This window comes from Somniosus microcephalus, unplaced genomic scaffold (assembly GCF_052327205.1).
Source record: "Somniosus microcephalus isolate GS21.2 unplaced genomic scaffold, FLI_Smic_1.0 unresolved_chr7, whole genome shotgun sequence".
Taxonomy (NCBI): domain Eukaryota; kingdom Metazoa; phylum Chordata; class Chondrichthyes; order Squaliformes; family Somniosidae; genus Somniosus; species Somniosus microcephalus.
The window spans coordinates 32993637-33013493 of NW_028225185.1; the positions used below are offsets into that span (position 1 = coordinate 32993637).

Sequence of the window (19857 nt, forward strand, 5' to 3'; positions counted from 1 at the left end):
AGGGCAGGTACAGCACGGGATAGATACAGAGTAAAGCTCCCTCTACACTGTCCCCATCAAACACTCCCAGGGCCGGTACAGCACGGGTTAGATACAGAATAAAGCTCCCTCTACACTGTCCCATCAAACACTCCCAGGGCAGGAACAGTACGGGTTAGATACAGAGTAAAGCTCCCTCTACACTGTCCCATCAAACACTCCCAGGGCAGGTACAGCACGGGTTAGATACAGAGTAAAGCTCCCTCTGCACTGTCCCCATCAGACACTCCCAGGGCAGGTACAGCACGGGTTAGATACAGAGTAAAGTTCGCTCTACACTGTCCCCATCAAACACGCCCAGGGCAGGTACAGCATGGGTTAGATACAGAGTAAAGCTCCCTCTACACTGTCCCATCAAACACTCCCAGGGCAGGTACAGCATGGGTTAGATACAGAGTAAAGCTCCCTCTACACTGTCCCATCAAACACTCCCAGGGCAGGTACAGCACGGGTTAGATACAGAGTGTAGCTCCCTCTACACTGTCCCATCAAACACTCCCAGGGCAGCTACAGCACGGGGTTAGATACAGAGTAAAGCTCCCACTACACTGTCCCATCACACACTCCCAGGGCAGGTACAGCACGGGTTAGATACAGAGTAAAGCTCCCTCTACACTGTCCCCATCAAACACTCCCAGGGCAGGTACAGCACGGGTTAGATACAGAGTAAAGCTCCCTCTACACTGTCCCATCAAACACTCCCAGGGCAGGTACATCACAGGTTAGATATAGAGTAAAGCTCCCTCTACACTGTCCCCATCAAACACTCCCAGGCCAGGTACAGCACGGGTTGGATACAGAGTAAAGCTCCCTCTATACTGTCCCCATCCAACACTCCCAGGGCAGGTACAGCACGGGTTAGATACAGAGTAAAGCTCCCTCTACACTGTCCCCATCAAACACTCCCAGGGCAGGTTCAGCACGGGTTAGATACAGAGTAAAGCTCCCTCTACAGTGTCCCATCAAACACTCCCAGGGCAGGTACAGCACGGGATAGATACAGAGTAAAGCTCCCTCTACACTGTCCCCATCAAACACTCCCAGGGCCGGTACAGCACGGGTTAGATACAGAATAAAGCTCCCTCTACACTGTCCCATCAAACACTCCCAGGGCAGGAACAGTACGGGTTAGATACAGAGTAAAGCTCCCTCTACACTGTCCCATCAAACACTCCCAGGGCAGGTACAGCACGGGTTAGATACAGAGTAAAGCTCCCTCTGCACTGTCCCCATCAGACACTCCCAGGGCAGGTACAGCACGGGTTAGATACAGAGTAAAGTTCGCTCTACACTGTCCCCATCAAACACGCCCAGGGCAGGTACAGCATGGGTTAGATACAGAGTAAAGCTCCCTCTACACTGTCCCATCAAACACTCCCAGGGCAGGTACAGCATGGGTTAGATACAGAGTAAAGCTCCCTCTACACTGTCCCATCAAACACACCCAGGGCAGGTACAGCACGGGTTAGATACAGAGTGTAGCTCCCTCTACACTGTCCCATCAAACACTCCCAGGGCAGCTACAGCACGGGGTTAGATACAGAGTAAAGCTCCCACTACACTGTCCCATCACACACTCCCAGGGCAGGTACAGCACGGGTTAGATACAGAGTAAAGCTCCCGCTACACTGTCCCCATCAAACACTCCCAGGGCAGGTACAGCACGGGTTAGATACAGAGTAAAGCTCCCTCTACACTGTCCCATCAAACACTCCCAGGGCAGGTACATCACAGGTTAGATATAGAGTAAAGCTCCCTCTACACTGTCCCCATCAAACACTCCCAGGGCAGGTACAGCACGGGTTGGATACAGAGTAAAGCTCCCTCTATACTGTCCCCATCCAACACTCCCAGGGCAGGTACAGCACGGGTTAGATACAGAGTAAAGCTCCCTCTACACTGTCCCATCAAACACTCCCAGGGCAGATACAGCACGGATTAGATACAGAGTAAAGCTCACTCTACACTGTCCCATCAAACACTCCCAGGGTAGGTACAGCACGGGTAAGATACAGAGTAAAGCTCCCTCTACACTGTCCCCATCAAACACTCCCAGGGCAGGTACAGCACAGGTTAGATACAGAGTAAAGCTCCCTCTACACTGTCCCATCAAACACTCCCAGGGCAGGTACAGCATGGGTTAGATACAGAGTAAAGCTCCCTGGATCAGGGAGTCGGATGCAGCATTTCCAAATTTGCAGACGACACTAAACTAGGAGGTGGGGTGGGCTCAGAGGAAGAGACCAGGAAGCTCCAGAGCGATTTGGACAGACTGGGCGATTGGGCGGATAAATGGCAGATGCACTATAATGTGGACAAGTGCGAAGTTATCCACCTTGGGTGCAGGAACGGGAGGGCAAATTATTATTTAAATGGCAATAGATTGGGAGAGGGGGAAGTACAGAGAGACCTGGGTGTTCTTGTACACCAGTCACTGAAGGCGAGCATGCAGGTGCAACAGGCGGTCAAGAAGGCAAACGGTATGCTGGCCTTCATAGCAAAAGGGTTAGAATACAGGAACAGGGATACCTTGCTGCAGCTGTACAGGGCACTGGTGAGACCACACCTCGAGTACTGTGTACAGTTTTGGTCGCCTCATCTGAGGAAGGATGTTCTTGCCATGGAGGGGGTGCAGCGGCGATTCACCAGGCTGATACCAGGAATGGCGGGAATGACCTATGAGGAGAGACTATGTAGTTTAGGGATGTACACACTGGAGTTTAGAAGATTGAGAGGGGACCTCATAGAAGTGTATAAAATTCTGACAGGTCTAGACAGACTGGATGCAGAAGGAATGTTTCCCTTGGCGGGTGAAAACAGAACTAGAGGACATAATTTAAGGATAAGGGCTAAACCATTTAGGGCAGAGATGAGGGGGAATTTCTTCACTCAGAGAGTGGTGAACCTGTGGAACTCATTGCCACAGAGGGCAGTGTACGCCAGCTCATTAAATATATTTAAGAGGGAATTAGATATATTTCTACGGGCAAAAGGGGTTAAGGGTTACGGAGAGAAGGCGGGGACGGGATACTGAATTAAAGGATCAGCCATGATCTCATTAAATGGCGGAGCAGGCACGAAGGGCCGAATGGCCTACTCCTGCTCCTATCTTCTATGTATCTATGTATCTATGTATACTCTGTCCCATCAAACACTCCCAGGGCAGCAACAGCACGGGTTAGATACAGAGTAAAGCTCCCTCTACACTGTCCCCATCAAACACTCCCAGGGCAGGTACAGCACGGGTTAGATACAGAGTAAAGCTCCCTCTACACTGTCCCCATCAAACACTCCCAGGGTAGGTACAGGACGGGTTAGATACAGAGTAAACTCCCCCTACACTGTCCCCATCAAACACTCCCAGGGCAGGTACAGCACAGGTTAGATACAGAGTAAAGCTCCCTATACTCTGTCCCATCAAACACTCCCAGGGCAGGAACAGCACGGGTTAGATACAGAGTAAAGCTCCCTCTACACTGTCCCCATCAAACACTCCCAGAGCAGGTACAGCACGGGTTAGATACAGAGTAAAGCTCCCTCTATACTGTCCCCATCAAACACTCCCAGAGCAGGTATAGCACGGGTTAGATACAGAGTAAAGCTCCCTCTACACTGTCCCCATCAAACACTCCCAGAGCAGGTATAGCACGGGTTAGATACAGAGTAAAGCTCCCTCTACACTGTCCCATCAAACACTCTCACGGCAGGTACAGCATGGGTTAGATACAGAGTAAAGCTCCCTCTACACTGTCCCATCAAACACTCCCAGGGCAGGTACAGCACAGGTTAGATACAGAGTAAAGCTCCCTCTACACTGTCCCCAGCAAACACTCCCAGGGCAGGTACAGCACGGGGTAAGATACAGAGTAAAGTTCCCTCTACACTGTCCCCATCAAACACTCCGAGGCCAGGTACAGCATGGGGTTAGATACAGAGTAAAGCTCCCTCAACACAGTCCGATCAAACATTCCCAGGGCAGGTACCGCACAGGTTAGATACAGAGTAAAGCTCCCTCTACACTGTCCCATCAAACACTCCTAGGGCAGGTACAGCACGGGTCGGAATGCAATTTCTCATTTGTCCTGTTAATTTTCTGCAGACAGTACAGTGTGAGGTGTGGGGTGGAGCAGCACATGGAGCCATAGTGAGGCATGCGGAGAGTAGGAGAGTCTCTGCTTCCTGAGGATGTGATAACATGTTGAGTTGAGGCAAGGCAATGATCAGAGACCACACACACTTACACAAACTTGCATTTAACACCGAATCACAGATGTTTACGGCACAGAAGGAGGCCATTCGGCCCATCGTGTCCGTGCCGGCCGACAAAGAGCTCTCCAGCCTAATCCCACTGTCTAGCTCTCGGTCCGTAGCCCTGTGGTTTACGGTGCTTCGAGTGCGTATCCAAGTACTTTTTAAATGTGATGAGGGTTTCTGTCTCGACCCCCCTTTCAGGCAGTGAGTTCCAGACCCCCACCACCCTCTGGGTGAAGAAAGTTCTCCTCAACTCCCCTCTAATCCTTCTCCCAATGACTTTAAATCTCTGCCCCCCCCTGGTTATTGACCCCTCTGCTCAGGGAAATAGGTCCTTCCTATCCACTCTATCCAGGCCCCCTCATCATTTTATACACCTCGATTAAATCTCCCCTCAGCCTCCTCTGTTCCAAAGAAAACAACCCCAGCCTCTCCGATCTTTCCTCATCGCTAAAATTCTCCAGTCCCGACAACATCCTCGGAAATTTCCTCTGTACCCTCTCTAGTGCGATCACATCCTTCCTGTAATGTGGTGACCAGAACTGCACGCAGTACTCTAGCTGTATTAAAACATAGAAGATAGGAGCAGGAGTCGGCCATTCGGCCCCTCGAGCCTGCTCCACCATTCAATGAGATCATGGCTGATCATCCAAATTCAGTACCCTGTCCCTGCCTTCTCCCCATATCCCTTGATCCCTTTAGCCTTAAGAAATATATCTAACTCCTTCTTGAATATATTTAATGAATTGGCCTCCACCGCCCTCTGTGGTAGAGAATTCCACAGGTTCACCACTCTCTGGGTGAAGAAATTCCTCCTCATCTCAGTCCTAAATGCCTTACCCCTTATCCTTAGACTGTGACCCCTGGTTCTGGACTCCCCCGCCATCGGGAACATCCTTCCTGCATCTAGTCTGTCTAGTCCTGTTAGAATTTTATAAGTTTCAATGAGATCCCCTCTCATTCTTCTAAACTCCAGCGAGTATAAGCCCAATCGACCCAATCTCTCCTCATACGTCATTCCTGCCATCCCAGGTATCAGTCTGGTGAATCTTCGCTGCACTCCCTCCATGGCAAGAACATCCTTCCTCAGATAAGGCGACCAAAACTGCACACAATACTCAAGGTGTGGTCTCACCAAGGCCCCTGTACAGCTGCAGCAAGACATCCTTGCTCCTGTACTCGAACCCTCTCGCTACGAAGGCCAACGTACCATTTGCCTTCTTAACCGCCTGCTGGGAGAGGAGATGGCTAAACATAAAACCGTTGCGGCGGTGTGGGGGGGACCTGAACGCTCAGTACGAGAGATAGGTCCTCAGAAGACTTTTCATGGGCCAGCCAAGTGGAGAATTAGGTTGGGTGTTGTTGTGAGTCATTTTCAGATCGACATCGAGGAAGCCAGCCGGCTGACTACCTTCCCTGGATAAGGCGGGCGGGCCAGACAGACTGAGGAGAACGAAGGAACAGGAATGGGGAGAAACCACTTGTGAAGAAGAGGGAGCCATCACCATTGAAATCTGAACTGGGACTCTGCTTAATCTTAGATGCTCAGAGCCAGTGAAGCAAAGTTAATGCTGGTCGCGATTGAATGCATTACCAACAGGGGGAGAGGCAGCTGGAGGTCATGAGCGCCGCCGACTAGTTAATAGTATTGATGATAAAGAAAGACTCCCATTTCTCCAGCGCCTTTCCCCACCTCAGGACGTCCCAAAGCGCTTCACAGCCAATGAAGGACTTTTTTTTTTTGGAAGTGTGGTCACTGTTGTAATGTAGGAAAACGCGGCAGCCAATTGGCGCACAGCAAGCTCCCACAAACAGCGATGTGATAAATGGCCAGATCATCTGTGACGTAAGAAAACTACTAGACACTTGGTCTAAGCGTTAAACAAAGCTTTAATTAACTGTTTTACAACATGGTGGTCTAGTTGTGTCCTTCACTAGTTCCTGTGAAGAATGTCCTGAGCAAGCTGGGCCCGTGCCCGAGTATTTATACTCTCCCTGGACAGCGCCACCCGCAGGCCGCTCAGTAATGTTTCATAAGTCTTTCTTTCATGAATGACTGATTCATGACAATCTGTTTTTAGCGATGTTGGTTGAGGGATAAATATTGGCCCCAGGACACAGTGGGTGGAAAAAGACTTCACCTTTCACATGCAGGTGCAGCAGGCGGTTAAGAAGGCAAATGGTATGTTGGCCTTCGTAGCGAGAGGGTTTGAGTACAGGAGCAAGGATGTCTTGCTGCAGTTGTACAGGGCCTTGGTGAGACCACACCTGGAGTAGTGTGTGCAGTTTTGGTCGCCTTATCTGAGGAAGGACGTTCTTGCCATGGAGGGAGTGCAGCGAAGATTCACCAGACTGATACCTGGGATGGCAGGAATGACGTATGAGGAGAGATTGGGTCGATTGGGCTTGTACTCGCTGGAGTTTAGAAGAATGAGAGGGGATCTCATTGAAACTTATAAAATACTGGCAGGACTAGACAGACTAGATGCAGGAAGGATGTTCCCGATGGCGGGGGAGTCCAGAACCAGGGGTCACAGTCTAAGGATAAGGGGTAGGCCTTTTAGGACAGAGATGAGGAGGAATTTCTTCACCCAGAGAGTGGTGAACCTGTGGAATTCTCTACCACACAAGGCCGTTGAGGCCAATTCATTAAATATATTCAAGAAGGAGTTAGATATATTTTTTAAGGCTAAAGGGATCAAGGGATAGGGGGAGAAAGCAGGGACAGGGTACTGAATTTGGATGATCAGCCATGATCTCATTGAATGGCGGAGCGGGCTTGAGGGGCCGAATGGCCGACTCCTGCTCCTATCTTCTGTGTTTCTATGTTTCTCTTTTACCCCGTGCGTCAGTCACCCCCGAAACAGCATCAGGTCATGTAATTCCGTTCAGCCCGCTTGCTGGAACACAACAACATAAGAAATAGGAGCAGGAGTCGGCCATTCGGCCCCTCGAGCCTGCTCCGCCATTCAATGAGATCACGGCTGATCTTCGACCTTCTTCCTGCCCTATCGCGCGATTTCCCCTCGAGTCCAAAAATCTCTCGATCTCAGCCTTGAATATACTCAACGACTGAGCCTCCACAGCCCTCTGGGGCAGAGAATTCCAAAGATTCACCGCCCTCTGAGTGAAGAAATTCCTCCTCATCTCAGTCCTGAATGGCCGACCCCTTATCCTGAGACTGTGACCCCTGGTTCTAGACTCTCCAGCCAGGGGGGAAACAGCCTCTCAGCATCTACCCTGTCAATCCCCCTCAGAATCTTGTATGTTTCAATGAGATCACCTCTCATTCTTTTTTTTCATTCGTTTTTATGGGATGTGGGCGTTGCTGGCAAGGCCCAACATTTATTGCCCATCGCTAGTTGCCCTCGAGAAGGTGGTGGTGAGCCGCCTTCTTGAACCGCTGCAGTCCGTGTGGTGAAGGTGCTCCCACAGCGCTGTTAGGGAGGGAGTTCCAGGATTTTGACCCAGCGACGATGAAGGAAAGGCCGATATATTTCCAAGTCAGGATGGTGTGTGTGACTTGGAGGGGAACTTGGAGGTGGTGGTGTTCCCGTGCGCCTGCTGCCCTCGTCCTTCTAGGCGGAAGAGGTCACGGGTTTGAGAGGTGCTGCCGAAGAAGCCTTGGCGAGTTGCTGCAGTGCTGGAGGAGAGACTAGATGCAGGAAGGATGTTCCCGATGGCGGGGGAGTCCAGAACCAGGGGTCACAGTCTAAGGATAAGGGGTAAGCCATTTAGGACTGAGATGAGGAGGAATTTCTTCACCCAGAGTGGTGAACCTGTGGAATTCTCTACCACAGAAGGCAGTTGAGGCCAATTCATTAAATATATTCAAGAAGGAGTTGGATATATTTCTTAAAGCTAAAGTGATCAAGGGGTATGGGGAGAAGGCAGGGACAGGGTACTGAATTTGGATGATCAGCCATGATCTCATTGAATGGCGGAGCAGGCTCGAGGGGCCGAATGGCCGACTCATGCTCCTATCTTCTATGTTTCTATGAATTATTGAGAGGCGTGCTGCTAAACTGTTGCAAAGCGGGCAAAGGCGACAGACGTTTGTGTAAAGCAAGATCCCGCACACAGCAACGAGATGAATGGCAGGGTGAGGTTTTACAGGTGGGGGGGGGGTGGCGGCGGTGCGGTTGAGGGAGGGATGTTGGCCCAGGACGCTGGGAGAACGCCTTGCTCTTCCAGTGGTGACGTGGGATCATAAATGTCACCAGAAGGGGTGGACGGGACCGCGGTTTAAAGTCTCATGGGACAGATGGCAGCTCTGATACATTTAGATTGTGTGCTCAAGGCCTGGTGTGGCGGTTCAACCACAATATTCTGACTGGAGGAGAGAGTGATACCAAGTGAGCCTGAGATACGCAGTTTATATATTTATGTATAGCGAGAGCGCCGCACTGTCGGATGGGCGGTACTGAGGGAGCGCCGCACTGTCGGAGGGGCGGTACTGAGGGAGCGCCGCACTGTTGGAGGGGCGGTACTGAGGGAGCGCCGCACAGTCGGAGGGGCAGTACTGAGGGAGCGCCGCACAGTCGGAGGGGCAGTACTGAGGGAGCGCCGCGCTGTCGGAGGGGCAGTACTGAGGGAGCGGCGCGCTGTCGGAGGGGCAGTACTGAGGGAGCGGCGCACTGTCGGAGGGGCAGTACTGAGGGAGCGGCGCACTGTCGGAGGGGCAGTACTGAGGGAGCGCCGCACGGTCGGAGGGGCAGTACTGAGGGAGCGGCGCACTGTCGGAGGGGCAGTACTGAGGGAGCGGCGCACTGTCGGAGGGGCAGTACTGAGGGAGCGCCGCACGGTCGGAGGGGCAGTACTGAGGGAGCGCCGCACTGTCGGAGGGGCAGTACTGAGGGAGCGCCGCACTGTCGGAGGGGCGGTACTGAGGGAGCGCCGCACAGTCGGAGGGGCAGTACTGAGGGAGCGCCACACTGTCAGAGGGGCGATACTGAGGGAGCGCCGTGCTGTCGGAGAGGCAGTACTGAGGGAGCGGCGCACTGTCGGAGGGGCAGTACTGAGGGAGCGCCGCACTGTCGGAAGGGCGGTACTGAGGGAGCGCCGCACTGTCGGAGGGGCAGCACTGAGGGAGCGCCACACTGTTGGAGGTGCCCTTTTTCAGATGCGACATTAAACCGAGGCCCCCGTCTGCCCTCTCAGGTGGACGTAAAAGATCCCACGGGCACTATTGGAAGAAGAGCAGGGGGGGGAGTTCTCCCGGTGTCCCTCAACAAACATTACTAAACACAGATGATCTGGATATATTCAAGCAGGAGTTAGATATATTTCTTGAGGCTAAAGGGATCAAGGGGTATGGGGAGAAGGCAGGGACAGGGTACTGAATTTGGATGATCAGCCATGATCTCATTAAATGGCGGAACAGGCTCGAGGGGCCGAATGGCCGACTCCTGCTCCTATCTGCTATGTTTCTATGTCACCTATCACACTGGCTGTTCGTGGGAGCTTGCTGTGCGCAAATCAGCTGCTGCGATTCCTTCGTCGCAAGCGTGACCACACTTCAAAAAAAAAAGAAGCCCTTTATTGGCTGTGAAGGGCTTTGGGGACTTCCCGGAGGTGGTGACAGGGCGCCGGAGAGATGCGAGTCTTGTCTTTTCTTTCCTGCTCCAGTGGAGACAAAGACAGTCAGCCCCTCCCCACTCGTGCTGCAACTGATGCAGGGCCTCCTGAGGATGCCTTAACGCTTACCCTTGAATGACTGCACTTCACGGGAGGCGGGGGGGGGGCGGTTAAAAGGCCCGCAGAGCCTCGCGGTCTCCCCTTTGGCCCCCAGATATAAAAAGCCGTCGCGCGCGCATCGCACGCACGCGCGCTCAGGGTTTGCCATACCTCAGTCAGCACAGCGGGGGGGGGGGGGGAGGGACCCAGCTCCGTGCGGCCTGCTAAAAGCACAGCGTTGCCGTGGCAACTGCTGCCTCAGCAACAGCGAGCTGTGGGGATCCCAGAGGGCGGGGGGGGGGATTGCAAGGAGGAAATAAAAGACTTTTTTTAAAAAACACAGGTCACCGAGCAACGAGGGTGTAGGTAAAATGATGTAAATAAACCGACTCCTGTGGCAAGAGACAGGAGAACGCACCCCCCCCACCCCCCCGCCAAACTCCCCGATCCTACAATAATTAACATAAAGCCTATCACGGCATCTCCTGGGGGAGGCGCGTAAATACTACCTTCCCTGTGTAACAATCTGCTGGCTGCGGGGAGGAAGAAAAACACCCCAGCAAATCATTTTCTAATTGCATCAGTTAGGAATGTGTGAAACATGTCAGGTACAAGGCAGGAATTGCTCTACAAGCTCTGTCACCTGCCGCTACCATCACCACCACCCCCCCGCCCCCTCCCACCCCCTCCCACATCCCCATCATTTACCACGGCCCATGGCAAACCCAGGGAGGTAAGTAAACTACTAGGCACTCGGTCTAAGCGTTAAACAAAGCTTTAATCAACACTTTTACAACATGGAGGTCTAGTTCTGTCCTTCACTCGTTCCTGTTAAAGAATGTCCCGAGCAAGCTGGGCCCGCGCCCGAGTATTTATACTCTTCCCTGGACGGCGCCACCCGCAGGCCCGCTCAGTTGGTTCATGTCACCCAGTACTCGCGCTACCCTGACGTAGAGGAGATTGAGGGGGTGAGCTGGTCGAGGGGTTTCAAACGATAGCCACCGACTCCATCCCCCTCCCCCTAACATCGGTCTGAGGCTGAACCACACGGTTCGCAACCTTGGTGTCGTACTTGACCCTGAAATGACCTTCCGACCACATATCCGCGGCGTAACAAAGACCGCCTGTTTCCACCTCTGTAACATTGCCCGTCTCCGCCCTTGCCTCAGCTCATCCGCTGCTGAAACCCTCATCCCTGCCTTTGTTACCTCCAGACTCGACTATTCCAACGCACTCCCGGCTGGCCTCCCGCATTCCACCCTACGTAAACTTGGGGTCATCCAAAACTCACGCCGAGTCCCGTTCATCCATCATCCCCCCCGATGTGCTCGTTGACCACCATTGGCTCCCGGTTAAGCAACGCCTCGATTTCAAATATCTCATCCTTGTTTTCAAATCCCTCTGTGGCCTCCTCGCCCCCCTCCCTATCTCTGTAACCTCCTCCGGCCCCACAACCCCCCTGAGATATCTGCGCTCCTCTAATTCGGCCCTCTTGAGCATCCCTGATTATAATCGCTCAACCATTGGCGACCGCGCCAGGGCCCTAAGCTCTGGAATTCCCTCCCTAAACCTCTCCGCCTCTCTCTCCTCCTTTAAGACGCTCCTTAAAACCTACATCTTTGACCAAGCTTTGGTCACCTGTCCTAATTTATCCTTATGTGGATCGGTCTCAAATTTTTTGTCTTATAACACTCCTGTTAAAGGCACTATATCAATACAAGTCGTTGTTGATGTTAAAGGGACTCAATAGGGTAGCTACGAGAAGCTATTTCTGCTGATGGAGGAAATAGAAGCATAGAAGATAGGAGCAGGAGTAGGCCATTCGGCCCTTCGAGCCTGCTCCGCCATTCAACGAGATCATGGCTGATCATCCAAACCCTAGCACCCGGTCCCTACACCGACAGCCATCCCACCCAAGCCCTATCCCGGTAACCCCGTAACCCCACGTATTTAATCCCCCCTAACACTAAGGGCCAATTTTTTTATCATGGCCAATCAACCTAACCCGCACATCTTTGGACTGTGGGAGGAAACCAGAGCACCCGGAGGAAAGCCACGTAAACACGGGGAGAATGTGCAAACTCCACACAGACAGTCACCCGAGGCCGGATTTGAACCCGGGTCCCAGGCGCTGTGAGGCAACAGTGCTAACCACTATGCCACCGTGCGGAGGGACATAAATTAGAACCAGGCCATTTAGGAGGGAAATGCGGAAGCACTTTATCCACACACAATGGGTAGTGGAAATCTGGAACTCTCCCAGAGAGATCGGGAGCTCTCAGTTCGGATGAGGTGTTAAACCCGAGGCCCCCCTCTGCCCTCTCAGTTGTGGCTCAGTGGGTAGCACACTCGCCTCTGAGTCAGAAGGTTGTGGGTTCAAGTCCCACTCCAGACACTTGTGCACGTAAAGCTAGGCTGACACTCCAGTGCAGTACTGAGGGAGCGCCGCACTGTCGGCGGGGCGGTACTGAGGGAGCGCCGCACTGTCGGAGGCCGACGTAAAAGATCCCACGGCCACTATTGGAAGAAGAGCAGGGGGGAGTTCTCCCCGGTGTCCTGGGGCCAATATTTATCCCTCAACCAACATCACTAAAAAAAACAGTTTATCACATTGCTGTTTCTGGGAGCTTGCTGTGCGCAAATTGGCTGACACCTCTCCCACATAACAACAGTGACCACACTTCAAAAGTACTTCCATTGGCTGTGAAGCGCTTTGGGACATCCTGAGGTGGTGAAAAGAGCGATATTTTTACAATACCCATGCAGATGCAGTTGCTCGCTGCAAATTCTGAACAAGGTATCATTTAGACACGCGGCCCTTTCTACAGAACACAGTAGGGGGGCGGAAAACGGAGATTCGCTCCGGATTTATCCCTGGCAATCTCTCGTTTCAAATTGGTAAACTAATTTCCCTCGGAGCTTTGATGTGAGCTCGCTTGCATCTCAAATAAGGCCTCCAGCAGCTACAGGACGCATCAAAGGCAATTTAAACCCAACACTGGCGATCAATCATCATTGGGTTATCATAGTCTGCGAGCGAGTGCGATTGGTTCAGCTCCTACAGTTAGTGCAAAGTTAATTCAGGTAAGACAAGATAAGGGAGTACCGCCTGCGAGCGAAGGTTTTCAATCGAATTATCATGGAAAAAATATATAATAATAGAAAGTTTAAGTGCGGATTATAGCTTAGGTTGGGTCAGAACAGAGATCTAGACCACTCACCAATTATAGAGACTGGAAATAAAACCGAAAGGCATAATATGGATCAGTGAGGATTCACCAGACATTGAATCCAAAGCATCATGTGTCAGATTTTTCCTCCTCCGCCCCCATCAATTTTCTCTCTTCCTCTTGAGGTGCTGATCCTCTCCTTCAATCGAGTGAAACATCGAAACATAGAAGCAGGAGTCGGCCATTCGGCCCCTCGAGCCTGCTCCGCCATTCAATGAGATCATGGCTGATCATCCAAATTCAGTACCCAGTCCCTGCCTTCTCCCCATATCCCTTGATCCCTTTAGCCTTAAGAAATATATCTAACTCCTTCTTGAATATATTTAATGAATTGGCCTCAACTGCCTTCTGTGGTACAGAATTCCACAGGTTCACCACTCTCTGGGTGAAGAAATTCCTCCTCATTTCTGTCCTAAATGGCTTACCCCTTATCCTTAGACTGTGACCCCTGGTTCTGGACTCCCCGGCCATCGGGAACATCCTTCCTGCATCTAGTCTGTCTAGCCCGGTTAGAATTTTATAAGTTTCAATGAGATCCCCTCTCATTCTTCCAAACTCCAGCGAGTATAAGCCCAATCGACCCAATCTCTCCTCATACGTCATTCCTGCCATCCCAGGTATCAGCCTGGTGGATCTTCGCTGCACTCTCGCCATGGCAAGAACATCCTTCCTCAGATAAGGAGTGCCCATCCTTCCGGTGTGAAAGGAAGACTTATAGGAAAGACTTGCATTTCTATAGCGCCTTTCATGACCACTGGACGTCTCAAAGTGCTTCACAGCCAATGCGGCGCTCCCTCAGTACCGCCCCTCCGACAGTGCGGCGATCCCTCAGTACCGCCCCTCCGACAGTGCGGCGCTCCCTCAGTACCGCCCCTCCGACAGTGCGGCGCTCCCTCAGTACCGCCCCTCCGACAGTGCGGCGCTCCCTCAGTACCGCCCCTCCGACAGTGCGGCGCTCCCTCAGTACCGCCCCTCCGACAGTGCGGCGCTCCCTCAGTACCGCCCCTCTGACAGTGCGGCGCTCCCTCAGTACCGCCCCTCCGACAGTGCGACGCTCCTTCAGTACCGCCCCTCCGACAGTGCGACGCTCCTTCAGTACCGCCCCTCCGACAGTGCGACGCTCCCTAATCAGCAGCATCTCCAAGACTCTACAACCCATCCAGATACAAAACTTTAAATAATAGAGAAGGCTGAGGGGTGACCTGATGGAGATCTTTAAGATTATGAAGGGGGTTCGATAGGGTAGACGTAGAGAAGATGTCTCCAGTTGTGAGGGAGACCAGAACTAGGGGCCATCAATATAAGAGAGTCACTAATAAATCCAATCGGGAATCAGGAGAAACTTCTTCACCCAGAGAGTGGTGAGAATGTGGAACTCGCTACCACAGGGAGTGGTGGAGGCGAATAGCGTCGATGTATTTAAGGGGGAAGCTGGATAAACACACGAGGGAGAAAGGAATAGAAGGAGATGGTGATGGGGTGAGATGAAGAGGGGGCGGGAGGAGGCTCGTGTGGGGCAGAAACACTGGCACGGAGCAGAGGGGCCGAATGGCCTGTTTCTGGGCTGTACGCGCGATGTAAAAAAAAAGAGTTCCCTAAAATCTACATGTACACGGATACAGATGCTCTACATAAAGTGCGAAATACTGCAGATGCTGGAATCAAAAACAGAAAATACTTCCAACACACAGCAGGTCAGACAGTGCCCGTGGAGAGAACAGACAAGTCGGTGCGTGGGGTGAAGCCCTTTCTACATAAATACCCTCCACCCAGCAGATCGGGCCGGGAAATTGGTAAATGCTGTTTGCAACACACTCGGTGTGAATGAGGAAGGTTCAATGAATTCCTCCTGTGTTTTAGAATCCGAGAATTATACAGCACTGGAGGCCATTCGGCCCATCGTGCCTGTGCCGGCTCTTTGAACCAGCTCTCCAATTAGTCCCACTCCCCCCTGCTCTTTCCCCACAGCCCGGCACATTTCTCCCCTTCAAGTATTTCTCCAATTCCCCCTTTTGAAAGTTACTATTGAATCTGCTCCCACCGCCCTTTCAGGCAGCGCGTTCCAGATCACAATTCCCTGGTACCATTCTGGTCAATCTCCTCTCAACCTTCTCTGCTCTAAGGAGAACAACCCCAGCTTCTCTAGTCTCTCCACATCACTGAAGTCCCTCATCCCTGGTACTATTCTGGTCAATCTCCCCTTAACCTTCTCTGCTCTAAGGAGAACAATCCCAGCTTCTCCAGTCTCTCCACATCACTGAAGTCCCTCATCCCTGGTACCATTCTGGTCAATCTCCCCTTAACCTTCTCTGCTCTAAGGAGAACAACCCCAGCTTCTCCAGTCTCTCCACATCACTGAAGTCCCTCATCCCTGGTACCATTCTGGTCAATCGCCACTTAACCTTCTCTGCTCTAAGGAGAACAATCCCAGCTTCTCCAGTCTCTCCACATCACTGAAGTCCCTCATCCCTGGTACTATTCTGGTCAATCTCCCCTTAACCTTCTCTGCTCTAAGGAGAACAATCCCAGCTTCTCCAGTCTCTCCACATCACTGAAGTCCCTCATCCCTGGTACCATTCTGGTCAATCTCCCCTTAACCTTCTCTGCTCTAAGGAGAACAACCCCAGCTTCTCCAGTCTCTCCACATCACTGAAGTCCCTCATCCCTGGTACCATTCTGGTCAATCTCCCCTTAACCTTCTCTGCTCTAAGGAGAACAATCCCAGCTTCTCCAGTCTCTCCACATCACTGAAGTCCCTCATCCCTGGTACCATTCTGGTCAATCTCCCCTTAACCTTCTCTGCTCTAAGGAGAACAACCCCAGCTTCTCCAGTCTCTTCACATCACTGAAGTCCCTCATCCCTGGTACCATTCTGGTCAATCTCCCCATAACCTTCTCTGCTCTAAGGAGAACAATCCCAGCTTCTCCAGTCTCCCCACGTCACTGAAGTCCCTCATCCCTGGTACCATTCTGGTCAATCTCCCCTTAACCTTCTCTGCTCTAAGGAGAACAATCCCAGCTTCTCCAGTCTCGCCACATCACTGAAGTCCCTCATCCCTGGTACCATTCTGGTCAATCTCCCCATAACCTTCTCTGCTCTAAGGAGAACAACCCCAGCTTCTACAGTCTCTCCACATCACTGAAGTCCCTCATCCCTGGGACCATTCTGGTCAATCTCCCCTTAACCTTCTCTGCTCTAAGGAGAACAACCCCAGCTTCTCCAGTCTCTCCACATCACTGAAGTCCCTCATCCCTGGTACCATTCTGGTCAATCTCCCCTTAACCTTCTCTGCTCTAAGGAGAACAACCCCAGCTTCTCCAGTCTCTCCACATCACTGAAGTCCCTCATGCCTGGTACCATTTTTTGAATATAAATACAACTTCAAAGAGTTTTAGAAGATGATGAGAGAAGTCTAGATGTTAAAAAGGCCATTTGGCCAACCATATACTTGAATCCATTCTGTTGTCTAACAGGGAATGAATGGGAAGGCCTACTGAGTGTATTTGCTTGGAACATGTGGTTCTGTAAACAGAGATTTACGGCGGTGATGCCAGCCAAGGTTTTGCACTGATTTCAAGGGCAATTGAACTGTAAAGAATTCAGCACAAAAGAAGGGAATAACAGGAAGAGGCAAACTACAGAGCAAGCAGTACTGCTTGGTGCGGGCAAAGTGATGGTAATTAATCTAACAGGGACAGTCAACACCCTCCAAACACCAACAGAGAGAGAGAGAAAGACAGAGAGCGAGAGAAAGAGAGGGACAGACAGTGAGAGAGAGACAGAGAGAGAGAGACAGAGAGAGAGAGAGAGACAGAGGGAGAGAGAGACAGAGAGAGAGAGAGAGACAGAGGGAGAGAGAGACAGAGGGAGAGAGAGACAGAGGGAGAGAGACAGAGAGAGAGACAGAGACAGAGACAGAGAGAGACAGAGAGAGAGACAGAGAGAGAGAGAGACAGAGGGAGAGAGAGACAGAGAGAGAGAGAGACAGAGGGAGAGAGAGAGAGAGAGACAGAGGGAGAGAGAGACAGAGAGAGAGAGAGAGAGAGACAGAGAGAGCGGGAGAGGGAGAGAGAGAGAGAGAGAGAGAGAGAGAGACAGACAGACACAGAGAGAGAGACAGAGAGAGAGACAGAGAGAGACAGAGAGAGAGAGAGAGAGAGACAGACAGAGAGAGGGGCACAGACAAAGAGAGACAGAGAGAGAAAGAGCCAGAGAGACAGACAGACAGCGAGAGCGCGAGACAGACAGCGAGAGCGCGAGACAGACAGCGAGAGCGCGAGACAGACAGCGAGAGCGCGAGACAGACAGAGAGAGCGCGAGACAGACAGAGAGAGCGCGAGACAGACAGAGAGAGCGCGAGACAGACAGAGAGAGCGCGAGACAGACAGAGAGAGCGCGAGAAAGACAGAGAGAGCGCGAGAAAGACAGAGAGAGCGCGAGAAAGACAGAGAGAGCGCGAGAAAGACAGAGAGAGCGCGAGAAAGACAGAGAGAGCGCGAGAAAGACAGAGAGAGCGCGAGAAAGACAGAGAGAGCGCCAGACAGACAGCGAGAGTCCGAGACAGACAGAGAGGCAGCGAGAGAAAACGAGAGACAGTCAGACAGCGAACGAGACAGCGACAGGGAGGGACACAGAGAGAGAGAGAGAGAGAGAGAAATAATTTACACACCCCAACCAGCCACAGTTGAAGTCTAGAGCGAGAGACAGAACAAGCTGCAGGTACCCACAGACAAGGAAACAAAAACTGGGACTGGTTTTTTTTAAATGTAGTTAATGGGACATTAATCAGAACTGTTTAAAATGACAGTGAGACGTCCCAATCTGAGCCGCAGTTTTGGTTTGGAATGGTATTCAGTTATTGGAGTGGAAACATTGCGTTAGTTTTCTCAACTCATTAGTGCACCTCCACCAGGATAAATTATTGGTGATGATATCAAAGTGACTCGGATTCCTGCGACTGTCCGGGTGAATGAGCATCAGGCCGGCAAACATGCAGATGGTGCAATTAGTGTCGGATCTCCGAGACCGCACTGTCACCATCCCCAACCATTCATACTCTCGCAGGTAGGTCAATCGCACTAACACGCTGCGGCAGCAGCAGCTTCGGTGTCTCCTCGTGCCGCGACTCCACAGCGATCACGCAGAGATGTTCGGCTGTTTCTGTTGCGTTCCCCTTCTCCTCGCGGCGCTGGCGGGAGCCCCGAAAGGTAAGCTTCATAGAACAGGAGGAGGCCGTTCAGCCCCCCTCGAGCCTGTTACATTAGGAACAGGAGGAGGCCGTTCAGCCCCCCTCGAGCCTGTTACATTAGGAACAGGAGGAGGCCGTTCAGCCCCCTCGAGCCTGTTACATTAGGAACAGGAGGAAGCCGTTCAGCCCCCTCGAGCCTGTTACATTAGGAACAGGAGGAGGCCATTCAGCCCCCTCGAGCCTGTTACATTAGGAACAGGAGGAGGCCAATCAGCCCCTCGAGCTTGTTACATTAGGACCAGGAGGAGGCCGTTCAGCCCCCTCAAGCCTGTTACACTAGGAACAGTAGGAGGTCGTTCAACCCCTCGAGCCTGTTACATTAGAAACAGGAGGAGGCCGTTCAGCCCTCTCGAGCCTGTTACATTAGGAACAGGAGGAGGCCGTTCAGCCCTCTCGAGCCTGTTACATTAGGAACAGGAGGAGGCCGTTCAGCCCTCTCGAGTAAGTTACATTAGGAACAGGAGGTGGCCATTCAGCCCCTCGGGCCTGTTACATTAGGAACAGGAGGAGGCCATTCAGCCCCTCAAGCCTATTACATTAGGAACAGGAGGTGGCCATTCAGCCCCTCGGGCCTGTTACATTAGGAACAGGAGGAGACCGTTCAGCCCCCTCAAGCCTGTTACACTAGGAACAGGAGGAGGCCAATCAGCCCCTCGAGCTTGTTACATTAGGAACAGGAGGAGGCCGTTCAGCCCCCTCAAGCCTGTTACACTAGGAACAGTAGGAGGTCGTTCAACCCCTCGAGCCTGTTACATTAGGAACAGGAGGAGACCGTTCAGCCCCCTCGAGCCTGTTACATTAGGAACAGGAGGAGGCCGTTCAGCCCCCTCGAGTCAGTTACATTAGGAACAGGAGGAGGCCATTCAGCCGCTCGAGCCTATTACATTCGGAACAGGAGGAGGCCATTCGGCCCCCTCGAGCCTGTTACATTAGGAACAGGAGGGGGCCGTTCAGCCCCCTCGAGCCTGTTACATTAGGAACAGGAGGAGGCCGTTCAGCCCCTCGAGCCTGTTACATTAGGAACAGGAGGAGGACATTCAGCCCCCTCGAGCCTGTTACATTAGGAGTGGAGGCGGCCATTCAGCCCCCCTCGAGCCTGTTACATTAGGAACAGGAGGAGGCCGTTCAGCCTCTCGAGCCTGTTACATTAGGAACAGAAGGGGGCCATTCAGCCCCTCAAGCCTGTTACATTAGGAACAGGAGGAGGCCATTCAGCCCCTCGGGCCTGTTACATTAGGAACAGGAGGAGACCGTTCAGCCCCCTCGAGCCTGTTACATTTGGAACAGGAGGTGACTATTCAGCGTCTCGAGCCTGTTACATTAGGAACAGGAGGATGCCATTCAGCCACTCGGGCCTGTTACATTAGGAACAGGAGGAGGCCATTCAGCCCCCCTCGAGCCTGTTACATTTG

The 19857-nt window shown here is 52.3% G+C and overlaps 1 protein-coding gene across 1 annotated transcript in view; it reads right to left on the minus strand.

Annotated features, from left to right (window-relative positions):
* LOC147086755 (contactin-5-like) overlaps nucleotides 1-19857 on the minus strand; it is a 380876-nt gene that overhangs the window by 281231 nt on the left and 79788 nt on the right. The gene's annotated exons all lie outside the window — the stretch shown is intronic.